Source organism: Prionailurus bengalensis, chromosome D1 (assembly GCF_016509475.1).
Source record: "Prionailurus bengalensis isolate Pbe53 chromosome D1, Fcat_Pben_1.1_paternal_pri, whole genome shotgun sequence".
In the NCBI taxonomy this organism is placed as follows: domain Eukaryota; kingdom Metazoa; phylum Chordata; class Mammalia; order Carnivora; family Felidae; genus Prionailurus; species Prionailurus bengalensis.
In genome coordinates, this window is record NC_057346.1 from 10,824,058 (window position 1) to 10,847,719 (window position 23,662).

Consider the following 23,662-nt stretch of genomic DNA (forward strand, 5'->3'; position numbering starts at 1 on the left):
AGAAATAACTGTAAATGGAATTGAAAGCAAATGACATAAAACTTCAGCACAAGGCTGCTCATTGCAATTCTGGAAACTTTCCTTCTCACAGCTGCACAGCCATCAGTATTCAGGGTACTTTTTCTTTCCATCTCTCTGAATTTATCACGTAAAGTGACGTATGATGACTCTCAGGTTCCACACAGCTTCTGCAGAGGCCTCGGAACTTCAGGGGACTGAGGGTGGACACATGTCCAGTCTTCCCCAGGGAGAGCAAAGGGGAAGTCAGGACCAGCATTGAGGAAAGGACCCTTCATGCCTCTCCTGTCCTCAACCTTCTGTTCCATCGATAAAAGGCCCCTCCTCCCCGAGGGGCCTCTTTCCCATATGCAAAACAGAAACAATGGTCCCAGCCCAGAGAAGACCCTTGAGGAGAGAGGGGAGCTGAGGGGATGTCCCAGGAGACATTAGCCCCACAGTCATTGTGTCATGAGGACAGGCAGGGAGCACATCTTTAAGTGGAAGAGGACCCATAGGATCTCTGTAGATGCAATGTGGGCTTTCCCCAACCACAATGAACTGTGCAAAGGAATACAAAAACTGGAAGCCATGGGACTTGACACGATGTTCAGCTCCATAAATTTTCCTAGTATAATCTTCAAGTCCTGGTTGGACATGTTGATGATTATCTGGAGCACTCTGTCCTTGTAGGTCTCAGAAATCAGCCAGTTGGTGGTCTTCACTTGTGGCAATGAGAATTGAAGGAGGCTGGAATCAGATGACTCTTATAATCTCTTCCCACCCCCCAGAAACTGACCACAACTTGGAATTCATACTACATGTTGCCTCCTGAGCCCAATGATAGTAAGAAGATTGCTGTTTTGGGGAGTCATACATGGATTACCTTCTATCATTCTTTTCCTAAATCCAGGTGGTGGGCGTTATCACCCCTATTTTACACAGCAGGGACAGGGGCTCAGATGGTTAGGTGAAACAGTCTGGTGAGGAGATACACTGGTCACAAGTGTGGACTAAGTTCACGAACCTGATTTCAAATCTCATTGCTGCTTCTAGGGGTAAGTGTTTTAGTGGGTGACTTGGCCCTTTGTAAGAAATAAGAAGACAGCACCATAGCCAGAGCCCTGGGCACATAATAAGCCCCTTGTGAATGGTAGCTGTCGGAACTGGTGGTTATGCTTGCAGTAAGAAACTTGCCCAGAATCATACAGTTACCAAGAGACAGAAGTGGAATTTGAGCTCAGTCGCTCAGTTTCCAAAATCTGTGCCCTTTCAATTGGGTGACATCCTTCTTCAGTGTGTATAGCCAGCCAGCAGTAAAAATAACCATTTGTTGGCCATCAACAAGTGCTAGCTATTGGGGTGGACCCTCTACACAGATGATTCCATTCAGCCTTCTCAGCATGTGGGCTAGAGGCCATTCTCTCTGTTTTATGGCCCTAGGGACTGGGATAGAGCCTCCAGACTGCCCACCTTCAGCCTGTGAGTGGCAAAGCCAGAATTTGATCCTTGAATTTTCTGACCTCAAACTGTGTACCTCTGTACATCCTGGCTTCCTCTGCAGTCAATGCTCTAATATGTTCTGGAAATACTCAGAAGTGCAGTTATCAAGGATTTCCTCATGCACAGGCTGTTCCTGGATGGGGTGGAAGACGACTTGAGGGAGGGATTCTGGTGGCTTTGCCAGATTGGGATTGGCAGTTTTGTTTGAACATTCCCTATTTTAGAAGCCAGCTTTCTCCTTGGAGTCCCTCTGTTGTCTCAGCCCCTCCATCGACTTGTCACTCCTCCTGCAGGGACAGTGGAGACCTGCTTGTCCTTCAGAGCCCAGTTTCTGTGCTTAGATCAGTGACTGATTTCTCCCATCTCCCACCTTAGTCCATGCTCACCTGAGAATGAAGAGATAGATTATGAGTCTTAACAAGAGAGATTGCTCAACAAGGAGCCAGGTGATAAGTGTTGAGTAGCGCAGGGGAGGAGAGAAGTGGGACCTGGCCCACAGGAGAGCATCTCTGCATGCAGTTTGATATGACAGTACAAATCCAACTTTCAGTCACTCCACATAGGGGACCTGCTTGTCCCTTTGAGGAGCCACCTCTGTCAGTGATGCTTCTGCTTTGCTGAGAAGTGAGCCCTGCCCCCTCTGCTGATTTAGTGAAGACAGTGACATCCAGATGCTCAGCCCAGGAGGCCCAGAAGACCCCTGGGTTTGGACGAGGCTCAGCTCCTGCCAGTGCCACCGATGTGGGGGCTCAGTGCAGCCCGAGGGCTTGGAAATGAGAAATGCCTCCCTGGGTCAAAGGAAGCGCTTTTGACGTCTCAGCTTTCATCTCCCAGTGCTTCCCCAGCCAGAAGTGACAGGGAGGAATAAAATGCAATTTATTCACCAGCCCAGGAGGCTCATTTCCAAGCACAATAGCCATGCCAGGCAGCGGGCCTTCCCCAGAAGAGATGAAAGAGAAGAAAGGGAAACCAAAGAAGAAAGAAAAGCGTCTGAAGAGAATCAGGCCATTAGAAGAGGGCTCTACAGGATGACCTGCTGGGCCACAAAGAAAACCGAGGGCTCTGGTTGGTGCCCGAGACACCTCTGCCCAGGCCTGTCTGGAATATGAAAATGGCGTCATTGGGGAGAATGGATGTGTGTGACATTAGAAATAAGGCAACAGGTAAGAAATAAGGCCAGGGATAGGAATAAGGTCACTGATGAGGCATAAGGCCATGGGCACCGCCCGGAAAGAATCAGGGCAGGCCCAGGGCAAGCCCTCACCCTACCTGAAGCAGTGAGAGAGCTGGGGACACAGGGATATGGGCAATTTTCCAGAGAAGCCTTATGAGGCTGGGAGTTTCTTCTGGAGCCACTCTCCAGGTTACAGAGAGCAGTTACTTCCCCTCTCTGAGCCTCTGCTCCTTTGCAAAAAAGATCAAAGAGTACCTGCTTCATCCTATTGGTTAAGGAAAAAACACGTGTAGAAAACACCAAAGTGGCCCCTGGCATTCAAAAGACATTCAAGACATGTTTTAACTGTTCCCTCTTCCTAGAATACCCTATCTTATCTCGTTCTCATTCTCTGGGCAAACTTGGAATTCATCCTTCCAGTCTCTGTTTTGGCTTCTATGTGTAGCCTTCCCTAATTTTTATAGACACTCAGGCATGACTTCAGTCATGTTATCACCACGTCTAGTAGAGCATCTATCACACCAAATAGGTGAACACTAGCTGCATTCATATCTTGGCCAAACACCGAATGCTAAAATCAGTCATCATAAGATGACCTTCCAGAATTCAGGAATAAATCTGAAATATTATGCCAAATGATTATTATTACAATTGCTTAATTAAAAATGTTAGTGGTTAAATTTTCAGAAGTTTGGTGTTAGAGTTGAGAACAATCAGCCCTATGATCCTGTTACAGGCCCTGAACTCTGGTGGATGGATGCTCATTTCCAACAGAGATCAGTAGACCAGGATATTTGGGTTCTGCTTTGGGTTTTTTTCTTTCTTATACATATTTTTTATTATGCCTTGACATAAGACAGTTTATCATGGATGTTGTTGCGCATGATTTTTGAGGTTTTTCTCTTCACAGAATCATGAGATTGACATATTACTCTTAATTCAACCTCTCAAATATGAAGAATTTGCAAACAGGAAAGACTCATGATCTAAATGGCATTTACAAATGAAGCAGTAAATACAGATCCTAATGGTTATTTTATTTAGTGTTATGAATGCTAATACTCCAAACAATTCTGCAAAAGATAGGAATTATGATATCATCTAATCTCTGTCTTCAGCTTATATTACTATTTAAATTTTTACAAATATTTCTATGTTCAAAAAGGATAAAAAATTCTTCCCAGAGTTATTGAGCCAAGACACTTTCTAGTTCCTTTTCATTTAACCCTTTGAAAGCTCTGAATAATGTTTTTGCCTATAAAAACGAACAACTTTCAAAATGATCATGAATTTTTATGCCATTTCAGTCTTTCGGTGATGAATATAGATTTAATTTTGAACTGATATTGATAGAATTTCAACATATCAAACACAGATTTTTTTCCCACTTTGATCCTCATGTTTCATCACTTCTGTACCCATATTTCAAAGAGAATGTTTAAATACAGACAAACCTTAGTAGAGTGCTCTATATTATTGATATCACAATGGTGATTTTGTATGTTAGTAATCTATGGGATTAGTTACACAGAAGCCTAAGGATGTCAGAAATGAGTGGACATTGAACTCCCAGACTTCCAGAGGCCTCTCTCTGCCTGCATCAGACATGACTGTGGCCAGGGCCCAACCTTGTTGCCTCGGGCTGCCCGACAGCATTGCAAGTGCCCCCCTGGCATTGTCTCTGTGGAGGGGGTATCCAGGGACACAGTGCTCTTCCATTCTCCTCATGTCCCCTGTCTCGGACCAAAGCTTCTTGCAAATGCTTGCATACGATCGTTGACCACTGCTCCTCCCCCGACCAGGCTGCAGTGACATTTATGATGTCATTATTAATGTCAAAGGTCTTTATGCTCCCTAATTGCCTGCTTTTTACTCTGTGCTTCCTCCCCCACTTCCTGGAACATACCTTGAATGACAGGAGAACTCAATTTGTAACATCCTGACTGTATGTTCTGGTTTCACTGCAGCAGAACCACCGCCATCTCGTACCCCTTTGGTTAGCCAGTCAGTATCACTGCTGTTGACAGGGACACGCAGTAACAGGCTGGGAGAACATCAAAACCAAGTACACCAGCACACGCTGCAGGTCATTAGCTGAGGGTGTTTGTGGTGTACTGATCAGCCAAGACCCACAGAAAGTTCTTGAGAAGTTTTCATTGGTTGAGAGCCTATGAGAACTCTTTCAGAATATAAAAGATCTATATATTTAACAGCTGAGTATTGGAATGCTACTATATACACTCATACACACACACACACACACACACATCTCTAAGGGAGCATTAAACAAGCAATGCATGTCTGGTAATTATCTGTTTGCATATGTTTTTTGTCTCCAACAGACTGGAAACTTTGAGTTAAAGGGCCAAGCCTTTCTTTCTATGCCCAGCTTTTATTTATTTATTTATTTATTTATTTATTTATTTATTTATTTATTTATTTTTTATTTATTTTTCAACGTTTTTTATTTATTTTGGGACAGAGAGAAACAGAGCATGAATGGGGGAGGGGCAGAGAGAGAGGGAGACACAGCATCGGAAACAGGCTCCAGGCTCCGAGCCATCAGCCCAGAGCCTGATGCGGGGCTCGAACTCACGGACCGCGAGATCATGACCTGGCTGAAGTCGGACGCCCAATCGACTGCGCCACCCAGGCGCCCCTATGCCCAGCTTTTAAAGTAGAAGTGCAATATCACAGCAGCTTAATAAACATGAGATGAATGATTGAATGCACAAGTGAAGGAATTGTCAAAGGGAACCATAATTCCCCCTCTCCAGCCCCCTAGGCACCTGCTCTCAGTTCTTCCCTGGAGATCCAGCTGCCTGGTCAGTGGAACAGGAGAGCTAAAGACTGCAGGGACCCCAGGGTGGAAAGAGCAGGTGGGACAGAGGAGGAAAGGAATGGGATGCTGATCTTCTCTCACCCAACTCAGAAGGGGGGGAATATGGCAGCAGCCTGTTGCTGGCTGTTTCTGACTCTATTTCAAGTAGCTCATCCTCAGTCTAGGACTCCCCTCAGCCCCTACATCTCCTTGCCACTGGTTCATACTGAGCCCTGGGCTGGGCTGGGCTCTGGATCCCTGGGGACCACACAAGGGGCAGGCACCACCATGAGCACTGCAGGTGCGAGAGGCCAGGAGGTACAGCCTCCTCTCAGCTCGTAGTGAGTGGACACAGAGGTGTGAACCATGCTCTCCTCCAACCTCAGCTTCTGCCAGCTCTCTGTTCTCCATCTCTCACCAGACTCTCCTGCACTCTTCTATATTTAACTCTCTAAGGCTCATTAACTACAAAATCCTGAACTTTACCACCAGACAAATTCAGAGGAGTTAGTTTTCGGCTATAGTTATTCTTCCTTTTGAGGATTAATTTCCTTTAACACTTGCCCTATTAATCACTTTAACAATGAAATTAAGATGATTATTTTAATAAGGTAATGGGTGATAAAGAGTGGGAGATACACATTTATTACACGGGAGGCCAGAAGGTCTTGATAAAAGTCAGCCTTGTCAATAATATATTAGGTGGGGATGTGCTTCAGGAGGATCAGGCTGAGGACTGCTCTGTCTCCCTGTTTACAGACACCTGTTTCTGTCATTGTTGCCGCGTTTTTGCTTTCAGGCCCCATAAAGTGGCATGCCAGTCGCCGAGAGTGACGGGCTGTTATTTTTCCTCTAGAATTCCGGCGGCAGCTCTAGAGGCCACTGCTCAGGGATGCCAGCTCCAGGCCTTTGCCTCTGGAAAATAGCCTTCTTTCCCCACTGTCTTCATTCTCTTCTCTTCAATCCTTTCTTCCATTTCTCCAGCATCCACCTTCCCTGTCTTCCTGCACCTTTCCCTTCCGCTGTCCTCACCCCCATTTAGCCAGAGAGGACCACAGTATGAGTTTGTCTGTCATTGTGTAACTCACCCTGTTTTGTTTTTAATCAATGTCAAGATGCTTCTTTAAAGTCTCTGACATCTCCCGTTCATCCTTGCTTATTCTCTTCCTACCGACAAGGGAGATATTGTTCCCACGGAGTCATGGGGTCACTAGGCGCAGGGGGCAAGAGGCATGCTAGGTCATGGCTGATAGAGCTGGCACAGAACCCAGGGATCCTGGCCTCCATCGCCTCTTGCCTCAGTCATGAGTGACAGAAGCTAGGAGCATCTCTCACTTCCTTGCTTCAGCCTGCCCTCCAATAGTCAGCCCTCTCATTGGCTGGAATTCATGCAAAAATTCTTGGGAAGAGGAAAGACCCATTCCTTTGGTTTAAAAAGCAGAAGGTGGATGGTGCACCTGGGTGGCTCAGTCAGTTAAGCGTCTGGCTCTTGATTTCGGCTCAGGTCATGATCTCATGGTTTGTGAGTTTGAACCCCACGTTGAGCTCTGCACTGACAGTGTGGAACCTGCTTGGAATTCTCTCTCCCCCTCTGTCTGCCCCTACCCCACTTGCACATGTACTCTCTCACTCTCTCAAAAACTTCAAAACAAAACAGAAGCAGATCCAACCATTCCACTCCTGGGCTTGTCCTCAAAAGAATTGAAAGCAGGGAACCAAACAGATATTTGCACACCCTTGTTGATGGCTGTGCTGTTGACAACTGCCAAAAGGTGGGAACCACACAAGTGTCCATCAGCATGGATAAACAAAGTGTGATATATGCATTCAGTGGAGCATTATTCAGTCATAAAAAGGAATGAAATTGTGATACATGCTATAACATGGGTAAGCCTTGAAGACATTATGCAAAATGAAATAATTCAGACACAAAAAGACCAATGAATTGGCAAATTCATAAAGACAGAAAGTAGAATAGAGATTAGTAGTGCTGGAAAGAGGGGAGAATGGGAATTACAGCATCATGGCTGCAGAGTTTCTATTTGGGATGATGAAAAAGTTGTGGAAATGGATGGTTGCAATGGTTGCACAGCATTATGAATGGACTTAATGCCACTGAATTAAATGTACATTTAAAAATTGTTAAAAGTAAAGTTTTATGTTGTTTATTTTGCTACAATTACAAAGTGGAAGAAAAAGCAGAAAAGGAAAAGAAATTAAAACTTGTTTTAAAAAGTAGTTTCTTTTTGATTATGGAGTATACCACAATTCAGGAAAGTATATAAAAGAGATGCTTGCATCTTGATGATTTATCACAAAGCACACTTTACTGTAACAATTTGCAGGTCAAGATATAGAAGGTCCCCAGCCCCCTAGAATCCCTGAATCCCACCCCCCTCAGTAACTTCTCCCTGTAACCCCCACTTCCAAAAGATAACCAGTATTTTGCCTTTTGTGGTAATCATTCCTTTGTTTTGTTTTAGGGTTTTATGGTCTACACATCCAACTGTAAGTATTATAGTTTATTTTTGCTTATTGTTTTTAACCTTATAGGAACAAAATCTTGTGTGGTTTTGTGTTGTAGTGTCTTATACACTCAACATTTATTCAAGATTGAAACATGCATTTGTGTAAATCTGTAGTTTATTTTCATTGCTCTACAATATTCCATTGTGTGTGTGTATATATATATATATATATATATATATATATATATATATACACACACACACACATATATATGTGTGTGTGTGTGTATATATATATATACATACATACATATATCTGTGTTACTGTTGATGGGTATGTGGTTGGTGTCCACATCCGGGATATTGTGCCCTGGAACATGACTGCTCCTAAATGAGAAAGAGCTTGTAACTAGGTGGGGAGTTAGTAGGACATGGGCTTTCTGAATTTAGGAGAGGATGCCAAACTGTCTCCCAAAGTGGTTTTGGCAATTTACATGTCCACCAGTAATGAATGAGAGAATTATTTTTAGGGTGTTTGCTTATGGCCCAGGAACTATGGGGGGAAATAAAGGAAAATACCCATAAAGGGAATTAATATAAGGTAGATACTGTCAGTATTGGGCTTACCCAGATGCCCAGGGATCCTTCCTACCATTTACACGCATTCCTCCCCCTGCTCCTGTGACTTTCTGCTTTATTTTTGCCATCCCTGAGGCAGGCCTTGTGGCTGCATACCCATAGGTGTGGACAGCTGGCAGTGCGTGGCAGGTTAGTAGCCCCCACACACTACCTCCTGCCCTTTAGTCTTTGGCTGGGGGTACTTATGTTCAGCTTTCTTATCTCTGGTCCTGACAAACTTTGAGGCATCATTTACACCCAGAGATGCTCTCTAGGACCAGGCTAAAGTCACTGTCCAGGGACTCTGCCTGAATTCACACACTTGGTGGCTTTTCTGTCTTCCTTGTCCTGCTTCCCTCACCTCACTTTCTCCTGAGAGGCTTTCCTTAATAAATCACTTGAAAAATAAGCCCATCTCAGGATCTGCTACTGAGGAACCCAGCCTAAGAAATGCACCCAGACTTATGAAGACCCAAGTGTGTTGTCTCTGACAAAATTTCCCTTCAGTGAGTCTCTCTTTCCTCCCGTCTATTACAAAAAAGGTCAGTTACTAGTTCCAAAGATTCAAAATTCCATTGTGGTATAAGATTAGGATGGTGGTGTCACCCCAGCCCAAATATGACCACTGAGAGAGAGTAAGTCCAACCAAGATTCCAACTTCTCAGGCCTCTCAAGCCCCCTCCCCTCCATCCCTGCATACTCATGGAGGCCCCCAGACCTGGGTGTGTACAGGAGCACTTGCATGTGGACTGGGGGATGAGAGGTTTTAAGCAGATCAGTATTGTAAGGAAACGACGGAAGCACACTCAGGGAAGCTGACGGGAGAAGAGTGAGAGTTTAACATGCTAGTGTGTGTGGCAGATGTGAGCTTTTACGCCATAAAGCCAGTCTGTGATGCTGGCTCCAGCTGTTGTGAGGACAATGAGCACTTTCTGGATCCTTTTCCATGGCCTGAATGCCATTTGCATAGCAACTATGCAAATTCTATGGAAAAAGCTCTTTCACACAGCCAGCGTCTCATCCTCACAAAACTTCCAAGGTGGTATGTCTGTGCCTTTCATCCTCATGAGAAAACTAAAATCGGAAAGGTTAAGAGACTTATCCAAGGTCGCAAAGCCAGTACATGGAAGAATTGAGTCTGAGATTTAAGCCTCATGATTTTAGGTCCCAGAGAAAAAGAGAAGAGGTGGGAAGAGGTACTCAGGAGAGCAAAAGTTAACATTTATTGAGAGTTTACTATATGATGGACCCTGTGCCTGTATGACCCCACTGAGTCCCCATAAGATGGGTGCTGTTATCATATCTGCTTTAGAAACACTGGGCATAGAAAGGCTTAGTCATTTGACTGCAGCCACCTAGCTGGCCAGTAGATGAGGACGGATTCAAACCGAGCTAAATAAGCATGCCCACTGTGAACTAGGACCAGAGAAATTTACAAGACTTGTCTGGGGCCCAGAACACAAGATTTGGGAGAGTCCAGGGTTTGGGGCAAAACCAAATGGATACCATGGAGTGAATTTCACTGGCTTTGCAGACAGCAATTTCAACCCAAAGCCAAAACTGTTTACGTCAGACTCAGAAAATACCTCTTCCCCTCTCCCGACACACACACAAGTGTGGTGTCCTGGGAAACTGAGAGAAATACCCGTCTTGAGCCAGAAAAATGTGTACTAGGGGGTGAGTGAAGAGTGGATGTGGCCTCCACTGGGAGTAGGGGAGGGTATAAAAGTTCCCTTTGTCCACTGGGCCTTCTCTGGTGCCACTCTGATGAGGGGATTGGAGCAGAGGCTCCCTACTTGGCCTTCGGGGTTGGGGGGTGGGACCACAGTTTCTCCTCTGGTGTTTGGCCAGAGTGGAGTAGTTATTTTCTAAAAGTTTTCTGTCTTGCTAGACTGTTCTTTTCCTGGTCCTTTGGACGAGGGAGCAGGTCTTTATTGGGGGTATTTTGCCAGTACTCATTGGCATTTCCAGCTTGCTCATGTCTTCAGACCCAAGCCTAGAATGGATGAGGCAAAGGAAGGCCTAGACAACTGGCTCCTGTGTTGTTCCTCAGGTCCCAAGGGCCCTATGTAGTCTGCCTTCTTCTTTCTGCCTTTCAGAGCCTTCTTAGGTTTGTTTTATATACATTGTGCAATTTTTGGTTGTCTTTGACGGACAGAATAGGGAAAAATATGTGTACTCCATCTTCCCAGAAGCAGAAGGCACTACTGTCTTTTAAGGCCACTGGTACTTATACCCACTTACAGAGCTAACCCATGCATAAGCCCCGCTTTGGCTTTTTCCTCCTCCTTAGCTGGTCTCATGAGATTCCTCCATATGGCCACAGGCATGAGATGAAGAAGGAGCTCTGGTGTAAGTAGAGGGTGCCATGGGGGTTTCGGCCACTATTTAGGCGTCTTCCTCATGTCCCCGGCCCTGCTTGCCCCCAGTCCTGGATGAACCAGTTCTGTCTTACAGTGGATTGTTGCTGGGCCTGCCTGACCTGATGATAGACAAGCTCACAAAGGTGAATTCCAGCCACCTCACCCCCTGATGTATCTCATGGTTGGGCATTCCATTTCTAAAGACCTCATACCACACACCAGGAGGTATTTTTTCTAAAGGCATGTGCTGCAGAGGGCAGGGTCTTGCTTCAGAAGCACAGGGGCCTGAATTTTGATTGTCCCACTGAGACTTCCAGGAACCCCATGTGGCATCTTTCCCTATGCTGATGCCTCCTGCAAGTTTGCCTGACTGTGTGGTGTAAATGGTTAGGCTGCTTGCCCTGCAACCCAGACCTGTGCCAGAGCCCTTTTCCTGCTATAGGCCTCACTTGAAGCTGGCAGCCTTTTGTGTCACCTGGTATATGGGCCAGAGCAGGGCCCCTAGGTTTGGAATATGCTGCTTCCAGAACCCAAAGATGATCACCAGGTGTTTTGCTTCCATTATTACCACAGAGTTTTAAGATTCGATCATTTGCCTTTTACTTTGAAGGAGTTATCCATGCACTGCGCGCCTAAAATTTTATGGATTTAGCAGGTCTTCCCAGGGTTTATTGCTCACTCTCCAGGGTCCGTGTGCTGTGCCAAGATCTCCAGGGATTCTTTGGGAAGGGCATGACCTTAGCCAAAGCAGTTCTGTGCTGCTGAGCAGACCCTAAAGTTGCTGACAGCACGGGGGTGATTGCTGGCCATGCCTGCCATACATGGGCCCTAGGTTTGCCTTACGGGGGATTGCAGGTGGCCGAGTGCTGTGTCTATCAACCATGTGTGACTGACTGGTCCTCAGGACAATAATCTCTCACTATGGCATGTTTCCTTTTAACTGGTGAGAAAATGGAGGCTTTCGAAGTTAATAAGCAGTAGAGTCAGGCACTGTAGAAACTGCCCAGGACAATCTGTCTCCCATACGTGTTGGCTAAATCGTGGCTCATTATTATTATCATTTGCTAAATAATTAGATGGCATGATACTCAAATGTGACTGGCTATTCCAGCAGGAAGTCCTGGCTTTGCTCTTAGACAAGGCACTGTAGAATAAAACTGGATCATGGGTAATGGGGAGGTGCTAGCCTGGGGCTGGGAGGCTTACTGGTACCAGTTGCAGAGCGCTGAGTTCCGCTGGATCAGGGGTCCCATCCCCCAAAGCCAAAGCATGGCCTGTGTCCTTCACTCAGTTCTCGATGTTCATTATCTTTCGAAGGATGAGTTAAGGATCTCTTAGCTCCGGCAGGTGGCAGCCCCGACTTTTAACCCCGGGACCTACAGGGGCTCCTCGCCTGGCCTGGTGCTCTGCCAGGGCCCTTTCTGAAAGTGAGTCTTCTCTGGATGAGGGAAGGTCCCGGTGCACACTCACTCTGCCTTTTACGAGTGCCAGGCAGGGATCCAGCACCCAGCAAACCTCCAGACAGGGTGTGTTTGTCTCCAGTGGTGGGAGCCCAGCCATCTCTCCGCTCCTCCCACACACCCACTCCTACTTCCCCTGGCCCTGTGCCCATTCTTGCCCACTCCTCCTCTGTCTCGCACCCAGCGGCAATTCAGAGGCACAGGCTTTTTTTTTTTTTTTTTTCTTTTCTTTTTTTTTCTTCATGAAGGAAACAGCCCCCTCCGTCTGCCGCCTCCCGGGTCGATAAGAGAGGGGACGCTCAGCCAGGCCTGGAGTCAGCCAAGGAGATGAGATGTGTCTCTCTGTAACAGCCGTCATGATGTAACTAGGCTAAGCCTGCCCGGACCTCCTCCCCATCAGGAGGGGCGATAGGCGGACGGCTCGTCTAGCAAGGACCGCCTTGCTGTCTGGGCCCTGACCTGGCATCCAAGCTGATTTCATTAGCAACAACAACTGCTTATATTTATTGAGAGCTTACTGTTGGTGAGGTATTAAGCAAAGCAGTTTATCAGTGCTGCTTCACATAATCTTCATAACAGTTCAGTGATGTATATACTACCATAGTGTCCATTTTATATAGTCAAATTAATAATGTCAGAGACTTAGCGCATGATTCTAAACTGTCGCTATATCCCCACAACAACCCTATGAGGTTGATACTATAGTAATTTCCAATTCATGGATGAGGGGACTTGGGCATAAAGTTAGTAACTTGCCCAAGGCCACATGGCAAGTATCTGGTCTGGAGTTCACCCTCTTTACCACCATGCCGTATTGCTCCTCACTTGTACCCAGTAGCTGAAATTCCTGGTAACTTGTCCAAGTCCCCACCTACCCACTGTCCAAGGGTCAGTGTTTGAACCCTGCTTAGTCTGACTCCACAGCCATTGCTATTACCAGCACACACATTACTACCTCTCCTTTGGATGAGAAATGCGAACTCACAGCCTAGAAATCAAGCCAAGCAGGCCTGAGAAGAAACATGTTACCGTTGGGTCTATCCCAGCACCTGCTGCCCTCCTCACCCCAGGCCCAGTGTGGAGAATAGAACCAAGCAGCCACACAAGCCAACCCAAGTTCACAAGTGCAGCATTGAAAGGAAATGCCACTACAAGCAGAGGACATTGGAATTAGCATCTAAAATCCCTCCCACGGCCGAGAAACCAACAGTCTGGAATCTTGTGGGAAGGGAGACTGAATTCTCATCCAGGCTCTAATAGGATTGGATAGTACACCTCTGCTGTTTGCCTCAGCCCTGCTTTATTGGTGCTGTTATCTGCACTCTCAGCAGACAGCACGCCTTTGAAGGCATGTCTGGTTCTGTTCACAGGCACCGAGATAAAGACAGTCTCCCTGCCCTCAGTGGCTGGATGTCACTGTCAGGAACTCTCGAATATAACTCCGGTTACTAAAATAAATGATGAGGGAGCTTTCTCTCTCCTACTCTGAGCGCTCCATTAAGCAAATGAAATAGAAGCATTCAGATACACTCCCTTTTTCTTTTCCCTCCTGTGATTAACTGCATAATAAAAATGATATTACGTGAGCATAAATCTCAAAGAAGCCCATCTAAGTGACAAGCCATGCCAAGGACAACAGCAGACAAAGGTCATATATTTTAGGTGACCTCAGTGTCCTGTCCAATCTGTCCCCTCTTCCTGTTCAGACGTCCAGTGGGTCTTCTCAGCCACCTCTTCCCCATCCTACTCTATATTCTCAATCTCCATTCGAGGCATTGATGGCTCATGTCTCAGGAAGAGCTACCTTACCTTCAGACACTGATCTCTTACTGGTTCCCAAGCCAGGCACTGGTTGTCACCCTGCAGGACATTTTAACAAGGTTCTGCCTGAGACAGCCTTTGTTTAGAAATTACCTTGCGCTCTGATGGTGGAGGAAACATGGCTCAATTTGCCAGGATACCTGGGTGTCAGATGTTTTCTTGTCTGCTTCGGGTCTTCTGACTCCTCCATCCTCTGACTACCGCCAAGCCCTCAGCTCTTGTTAGGGGTTCTCATCGCTTGGTTCTAGCCCCTGGCCTTGGCACATTCTTTCATTCTGGTCTTGCCATCCTGGGTCCTGGCTTCCTGCTTGCTTGGGTCAGTCTCTTATGTCTATCTGACTCTTTAGATCCTAGCCCTACCTGGCATGAGGAAAGTGTGTTGAGAGGCACTGTGAGCTCCCAGCTCCCAGAATCCTTGGAGCAAAATGCTTCCAACAATAGCTCCCTCTTTCTGTAAACATAAACCTCAGGCCCACTGCAGAGAATCCTCCCTACACTTTCTTCTTAGTTACTGAAGAAGAAGATGCACGCAGAAACACTTAAACACTTCATCTTACCCACACAGACTTACATACATGATCATATATACACACATTCACGCACACCCAGAATTACATATATGGATTCACACATGAAAACACATATGTAAACATAACTACATATGTAAATCCGCAAAGATTGATGCAAAATGCACATACACACACACTTTCATACATACATACACATTAGTAATCAAAACCAAATGAGGATTTGCATCCTATCTTATTTATACGTGTAATTTCTGTGTCTAGCACAGAACCAGGAATAAAGTAAGTGTTCAATGAATCTGTTTTTAGCAAATGAAAAAGAGACACATAGCTGACCTCCTGTGTAATCACGTGAGTAGCTAGAGAAACTCACCCAGTTCTCCAGAGCCTGAGGCAGAATCCCTGGGACCAGGAAATCAAGCTGCTGCCCCACAGAGAACACAAAACTCCAGATGGGATGGCAGGAAAGTGTCCTGACTGGCTTTTTCCCTGACCCTGTTGAGGTCCTGGTCTGGGTGCAGCCCAGTGTTCCTCCACACCTTGGCTGGCAGAGGAGTGTCTGCCCAGGAAGGCCCCGCCACTGCTGGCATCCCTGCTCCTTCACCCTCTGCAGCACCCATCCCCAAATGCTCATACTGCAGGGAGTCCTGTTCTGATATTTGCCCAGAGCATTTCCTGTTTTTCTTTATTTCTCCAACTCTGTGACAGATTTCTCTGGAGCCATGTCATGCTCACCAGGCTACCCTCCGCCTCCCCGCAATATGTCGCCTGCACGGAGCTGGGGGGGGCTTCCTCCCCACCAAGACATGCTGCCTCCCAGCCTTTCTAGTCACCAGGCTGTGAGTCACCAGAGAGAGAAGGAACCTCCACTGCCTCCTCCCTCTCCTCACACTTGAGCACACGCCTCCTCACGCTCCCAGCATCGTGCCCTCCGCTCACTCTGGAGGTACACGGCCAACTGATGTCGGTCATGTGTCAGCTTAGGCAGGGTGGCTCATGCCACCTCGTTTAACCTCACAGAAGACCTCTGTGACAAGAATTTTAGTCCCCATTTTACAGATGCCAAAACCAGGCTTTGGAAAGCCCAAGTTCATGTGGCTAATAAGAGGTAACATTCTAACATATATCTGTCTGGCTCCTTGCATTCTGTCAGGCTGAACCATGGTTTCTCCTAGGGAGTGGTGTTTGAATCTGCCTAAATTATTAGCCATGAAACACAGGCACTAATTCAGCATGAGGCCAAGTTGAGCCTCAGTTTCTTCATTAGGGAGGCTGGGCTCTTAGGTTCCTGACTGTCCTCCCAGGCCTGTTATAAGCAGGGCCGGCTTATTCATTTGTGCGGTTTGTAGCCTGCACAAAGGGGCCCAGGCAGTGGGTGAGGAACTCCAGTCCAGACTGCTCTGGCCAGAATCTGTGTTGGCCCCGAGGGGGTGTCTCATTCTAAGGCACACAGAAGGTCAGTAGAGGCTGGGATGTTCCAGTTTTTAGAAACAAGGAGAGTTAAGATGCCTTGGAAAGCTTGCAGGGAGAAAAGTCTGACTGCATGCAGTCAAAGCTGCCTGAGGCTCCAAGCAGCCAGCAGAGGCCTCAGTGTTTCTAGTTGGGCTTCTGCTCCTAGTCAGGTGCACCTGATCTGAATGCAAGAAACTGCAGGAAAAACAGGAGTCATCAGGGGCTGGCTCATTGCTGTGTTGCATATTGAATGACGGACTTAGGGATGGGGACAAGGAAGGAAGGTGTTGGCTAACATGTTATTTGGAAGACTGCATTTCAATAATTGTTTTTTTAAATGTTTATTTATTTATTTTGAGAGAGAGAGAAGGAGGGAGGAAGGGATGGGAAGGGGCAGAGAGAGAGAGAGGAAGAGAAATAATCCTATGCAGGCTCCACACTCAGCACAAAGCCCCAACACAGGGCTTGATCTCATGACCATGAGATTATGACCTGAGCTGAAATCAAGAGTCAGACACTTAACTGACTGAGCTACCCAGGTGACACTCAATAATTGTTTTAATCAGCCATGTATTATTAAGAATCTGACCTGCCAGCTAGGGGGGTCAGAAGTGTGATGTTCAGCCATAAATACTTTTCTGGGCCAACCCAGGGAGCAGAACTGTGGTGGAGGTGACAGATAGGCAGCAGTCTGAAGTGAACTCGGTTTTCTGGGTACAGTGGACTCACCTGCATCTTTCTTCAGTTTCATCATCATATCCATCACCACTCAATCCCTATGGTCCAGCCATGTTGGCTTTTCAGGTCCTCTGTCTCCCCTTCCACCTACTCTGGCTGACTCTTACTTAGACTTTATTATCTTTAACCCCTAAATTAATGCAAGCACCCCACCCCATTATACATGTGCAGGAAACCTGTACTTTTTCACTGCATGACCAGGGTCAAAAATGTCTTAGCAGCTGACAGCACTATGCCTCTTAGGTGGCAAGTCCTCTGCTTAGGGAAACACTTAATGATGAGCTTCAGGCAAAAGGTGAGGACCTCTGGGCATTGACAGGCGCCTATGCAACAGAAAGGAGCAAAACTGTTCAGTGAGAGATGAGAAAAAATTGTATTTCTCTAAGAGTAGAAGAGAATATGGGGAGGAGTCAGCCAGATGCTATGAGGCTGGGGCTGACTTTGAGTAGGATATGGGGTAGGGTGGTAAGTGACAGTCGCCAGGGCTGGAGGACATGTTAAAAAGGGGGATGCTTGACATAGGATATGAACCTGTTTGGAATGCTATGATTTAAACCCCTAGTCTGATACCTCCTTCCCGTAAAAGTCTGTAGGTAAGTCTAAAAACCCACAAGTTACTTTGTATAATTTTCTTTTTTTGTTCAGTTTTATTGGGGTATAAGAGACAAACTGGTAAGATCTTTAAAGTGTACAACATAACGATGTGATATACATAAACCTTATGAAAAGATTTCCCCCATTGAGTTAATTAACACATCCATTATCTCACATATTTACCTTTTGGGGGGCAAGGGTAAGAATGTTTAAATTCCACTTCCTTATAAAATTTCAGTTATGCAATACAGTGTTACCATCTGTAGCCACTATGTTATACACCAGATCCTCAGAATTTATTCATCTTTAAAAAAAATTTTTTTTAACGTTTATTTATTTTTGAGAGAGTAGAGTGCAAGTGGGGAAGGGGCAGAGAGAGATGGAGACACAGTATCCAAGGCAGGCTCCAGGCTCCGAGCTGTCAGCACAGAGCCTGACGTGGAGCTCAAAATCACAAACCATGAGATCATGACCTGAGCTGAAGTTGGATGCCTAACGGACTGACCCACCCAGGCGCCCCAGAACTTACTCATCTTAGAACTGAAAGTTTGTATCCTTTTATCAACCATTCCCTGTTTCTTCTACTTCCCAATCCTCAAAACCATTCTCCTACTCTGTTTTTATGAGTTCAACTTTTTTTTTTTTTTTTTTTTTTTTAGATTCCCCATATAGTAATACCATACACTATTTGTCTTTCCCTGTCTGGTTTATTTCATTATCATGATATCCTCCAGGTTCATGCATATTGTCACAAAGCACTGGATTATCTTCCTTTTAAAGGCTGAATAATATTCCATTCCATATGTTTACCACATCCTCATTACCCACTCATCTACCAACTGACCCAGGTTGTTTCTGATCTTGGCTTTCGTGAATAATGCTGCAGTGAATATGGCAGTAAAGATAGCTCTTTGAGATCTTGTTTTCATTTCCTTTGGCTGTATACCCAGAAGTGGGATTGCTGGATAACATGTGATAGTACTATTTTTAATTTTTTGAGGATCCTCCATACTGTTTTCCGTAGTGGCTGCACCCAGCTTCTCTTTTCTCCGTATTCTTGATAACGTTTGTTATCTCTTATATTTTTGATTGTAATAGCCATCTTAAAGGTATGAGGTGATATCTCATGGTGGTTTTGATTTGCATTTCCCTGATAATTAGTAATTTCTAGCACCGTTTCTTGTCCTTTTTGGGCATTTATGTCTTCTTTAGAAAAATATCTTTTCAGATCTTTTTCCCCATTTTAAAATCGGGTTGTGTTTTTACTACTGGCTTGCATGAGTTCTTTATATCTTTTGGATACTAACCCCTCATCATATATACGATATTTTCTCCCATTCCACAGGTTGCCTTTAATTTTGTCGATGGTTTCCTTTGCTGAGTGGAAGCTTTTTAGTTTGATGTAGTCCCACTTGTTTATTTTTGCTTCCATTTCCTTTCCTTTGGTGTCAAATGTACAGAAATGTTGTTCAGACTGATGTTGAAAAGCTTGTCCCCTGTGTTTTCTCTGAGGAGTTTTATGGTTTCAGGTCTTTATGTTCAAGTCTTTAATCCATTTTGAGTTGATTTTTTTTTTATTAGTTTCAAGCTTTTATTTAAATTCCAGTTGGTTAACACCGTGTAATACTAGTTTCAGATGTAGAATTTGGTAATTCACCACTAATGTACTACACCCAGTGCTCATCACAACACATTGTTAGTTGATTTTTGTGGATGATAAGATAGGGAGGTGGTTTCCTTCTTTTTCAGAAACTGTTTTCCCAATGCCATTTATTGAAAGATGATCCTTTCCCCGTTATTTTTGGCTCATTTGTCAAAAATTAATTGACCATAGACAAATAGGTTAATTTCTAGGCTCTCTATTCTTTCTCACTGATCTATGTGTTTGTTTTTTATTTCAATAATATACTGTTTTGGTACTTATAGCTTTGTATTATAATTGTAAATCAGGAAATATGGTGCCTCCAACTTTGTTCTTTCTCAGAATTGCTTTCACTATTCAGAATCTTTTCAGTCTCATAAAATTGTAGGATTTGTTTTTCTATTTCTGTGAAAAGTGCCTTTGGGATCTTTATAGGGATTACACTGAATCTGTAGATTGCTTTGGAGGTATTATGGACAATTTAACAATATTAACTCTTTCAGTTCATGAGCATGGAATGTATCTGTCACTTCATTTGTGCCTTCTTCAATTTCTTTCACCAGTGCCTAATAGTTTCATTTTACGGGCCTTTCACCTCCTTGGTAAATTCATTCCTCAGTATTTTATTTCTTTTGATGCAATTGTAAATGGATTATTTTTAAAATTTTTCCTTCTGATCGTTCAACATTAGTATATAGAAATGCAACAGATTTTTGTGTTTTGATTTTGTATCCTACAACTTTACTGGATTCATTTATTCTAGCAGCGTTTTTTTTTTTTTTTCTCCCTCTGGGGGAGTCTTTAGGGTTTTCTATATATACTGTCATGTTATCTACAAATAGCGAAAGTTTTACTTCTTCCTTACCAATGTGGATGTCTGTCTTTCTTTTTCTTACTATTCTGGCTAGCACTTCCAATAATATGTTGAATAAAAGTGGGAGAGTAGGCATACTTGTTTTGTTCCTGATCCTAATGGAAAAGCCTTCAGATTTTTGCTGATGAGTATGATGTTAGCCCTGGGCTTGTCATTGATGACCATTGTTATGTTGAAGTACATTTCCTCTATGCCCAGTTGCTTACAGTGTCTATCACAAAAGGGTGTTCAATTTTGTCAAATGCTTTTTCCATATCTATTGAAACGACCATATGATTTTTATCCTTCATCTTGTTAATGTGGTGTATCATGTTGATTGATTTGTGAATGTTGGACCATCCTTGCATCCCTGGAATAAATCCCTCTTGATCATGGTGTCCAATCCTTTCAATGTATTGTTGAATTTGTTTTGCTAATATTTTGTTGAGAATTTTTACATCTATGTTCATTAGGGATTTTAGCCTGTAATTTTCATAAAGAAAATTATGTTCCTTATATGGCTTTGGTATAAAAGTAATGCTGGTCTCATAAAATGATTTGCAAAATATTCTTTTCTTCAGTTTGACAAGGATCGACATTAGTTCCTCTTTAAATGTTGGGTTGAATTCACTGGTAAAGCCATCTGGTCCTGGCCTTTTTTGTTTGGAGGTTTTTTGATTGATTCAGTCTCTTCACTAGTAATTGATCTGTTGAGAGTTTTTATTTCTTTATGATTTAGTTTCAGTATGTTGATCCTTCTAGGAATTTGTCCTTTTCTTTTAGCTTGTCCAATTTGTGGTCCCAATAGTCTATTAATGATCCTTTGTATTTGTGTAATATCAGTTCGGATCCCTCCTCTTTCCTTCCTAAATATTATTTAAGTCTTCTCTCATTTTTTCTTGGTAAGTCCAGCTGAAGTTTTGTCTATTTTGTTTATTTTTTTTTGAAAAACCAGCTCTTAGTTTCATTGATCTTTTGTTTTGTCTTTTAGTCTCTATTTGATTAATTTCTGCTCCAATATTTGTTATTTCCTTCCTTCTGTTAACTTTGGGCTTAATTTGTTCTTTTTTCCAGGCCCTTGAGGTGTAAAGCTAGGTGGTTTATTTGAGATCTTCCTTTTTTCTTTATGTAGATATTTATGACTATAAGCCTCTCAGAATTGTTTTTGCCATATCCCACACGTCTTGATATGTTGTGTTTCCATTTTCATTTGTTTCAAGATTTTTTTAAATTCATCTTTTGATTTCTTCTTTGACATTGGTTGTTTAGGAGGATGTGGTTTGATCTCCTCATATTTGTGAGTTTTCCATTTTTCTTCTTGTAATTGATTTCTAGTTTCATACTATTGTGGTCAGAAATGATGATATGATTTCAGTCTTCTTAAATTTATTAAGACTTGTTTTATGGTGTAGCATATGATGTGTCCTGGAGAATGTTCCATGTGTGCTTGAGAAGAATTGATATTCTGCTGCTGTTGGATGGAATGTTTTGTATTTATCTGTTAGATCCATCTAGTCTAACATGTAGTTTAAGTTCAATGTTTCCCTATTGATTTTCTGTCTGGATGATCTATCCATTGTTGAAAGTGGGGTACTGAAGTCTCCTACTGTTATCGTATTGCTATCTATTTCTCCCTTTAGATGTGTTAATATGTACTTTCTGTATTTAGGTATTTCTATGTTGGACACATAAATATTTATAAACGTTACATCCTTTTGATGAATTGGCTTCTCTCATTGTATGATGACCTTCTCTGTCTCTTGTTACAGTCCTTGGTTAGTCTATTTTGTTGATATGAGTATAGCTATCCCTGCTTTCTTTTGGCTTCTATTTGCATGGGATATCTTTCTCCATCCCTTCACTTTCAATCTATGTGTGCCCTTAAAGCTGAAGTGAGTCTCTTGTAGGCAGAATAGAATTGGATCTTTAAAAAAAAAATCTATTCAGCCACTCTGTATCTTTTGATTGGAGAATTTAGTCCATTTATATTTAAAGTAATCATTAAGGACCACCTGGGTGCCTCAGTCAGTTAAGCATCCTACTCTTTGTTTCATCTTAGGTCATGATCTCATGGTTCCTGAGTTTGAGCTCCACATTGGGTTCTGTGCTGACAGTGTGGACCTGCTTGGGATTCTCTCTCTCCTGCTCTCTGCTCCTCCCCTCCTCTCAAAATAAATAAATAAACTTAAAAAAAAAAAGTAATTATTGATAGGAATGGACTTACTATTGCCTTTTTATTCATTGTTTTCTGGTAGGTTTTTTTATAATTCCTTCATTCCGCTCTTCGTCTCTTGCCCTCTTTGTGTTTTTATGGTTTTCTGTAGTGGTATGCCTTGGTTCCTTTCTCTTTATCTTTTGTGTACAGGCTCTTATTCTATAGTGTAGTATGTACTCTGTGTTCTTGCTTTGTAATTACCATGAAGTTTACATAAGACGTTTTATATTTCTAACAGTCTCTTTTAGGCCAACAGCTTAACTTTGTGCACATTTGAATGTGTACACTTCCTCTATGCACATCTTACGCTTTTCAAATCATAATTTGTACCTTTGTACAGTAGATATCTATTAACAAATTATTGTAGGAAAAGAAGGGTTTTCTTAAAAATTGAGAATGAGGCTGAGTTTCATATCTGAATAATACAGTATGGAACAACACAAACAGCATATTTAAAAGAATTAGATGATCCATGAACTAAGGAGCCAGGACTTTGGCTCCAAAGGTTACCATAAGAACCTAAGACACTCAAGACCCAGGATCCTGGAGAGAGCAGAGAAAGGTATGGGGATGTGAACTGATTTTATCTAAACTGTGGGTGTTCCCAGCTGACATGGGACTTACAATCACATTAATGATGATTGTAATTAAACATTTGTGTTAACACAAACTAAGTATTTGCTTCTCCTCATTGTAATCGAAAGAATAGAAATTATGTGTGTCCTGTTTTCATTGGTAGGTCCTTAGCATGTTAACATATGCTTGGCATAGCTTGTGATCAGTTACTATTTATTAGATGGATGGATGGATGCATATCACATGAAGAGGTGATGACACTAGGTGAGGCAGTAGAGAAGATGTTGTGGAAGTGGTTAAGAACAATTTGGGAGAATAAGGGAGATAAAATGGAAGATTCCATCTAACCCAAGGCTTCCTGATACATGGGGCAGTGGGATTCCAGCAGATACTCTAGTCTTGACACAGAAAGGAGGGTGGGGCTGGGGCTCCAAGGGCAAGAAGGTACCATCTTCTTTCATCAGCTTCAGGGGAGGGAGCAGGTTTTTCTATGTTACAAGTAGGTAAGTAGACCCTTAATAATGAAATTCATGGGCATTTGAAACCGTCTTCTAAAATTCAGGGCTCTTTTAACTAATTAATACTAGCTATGTTTTTTCAAATTCTAATTTTGTGGCAAGCACAGTGTTAAGCATTTTACATGGACTAGTTCACTTGTTCCTCACAACAAAGGTCCTGAAGGCAGATGATATTGCTGCTACTCAACAAACAAGAAAGCTGGGGCTCAGGGTGGCTAACTTGACCAAAACTGTCAGGTGCCAAGAACTATATACAGGTCATTCTGGCTTTCAAGTCCATGTTTTTCATCACTTAAGGATTCCTAGGCCTCTACCAACATGC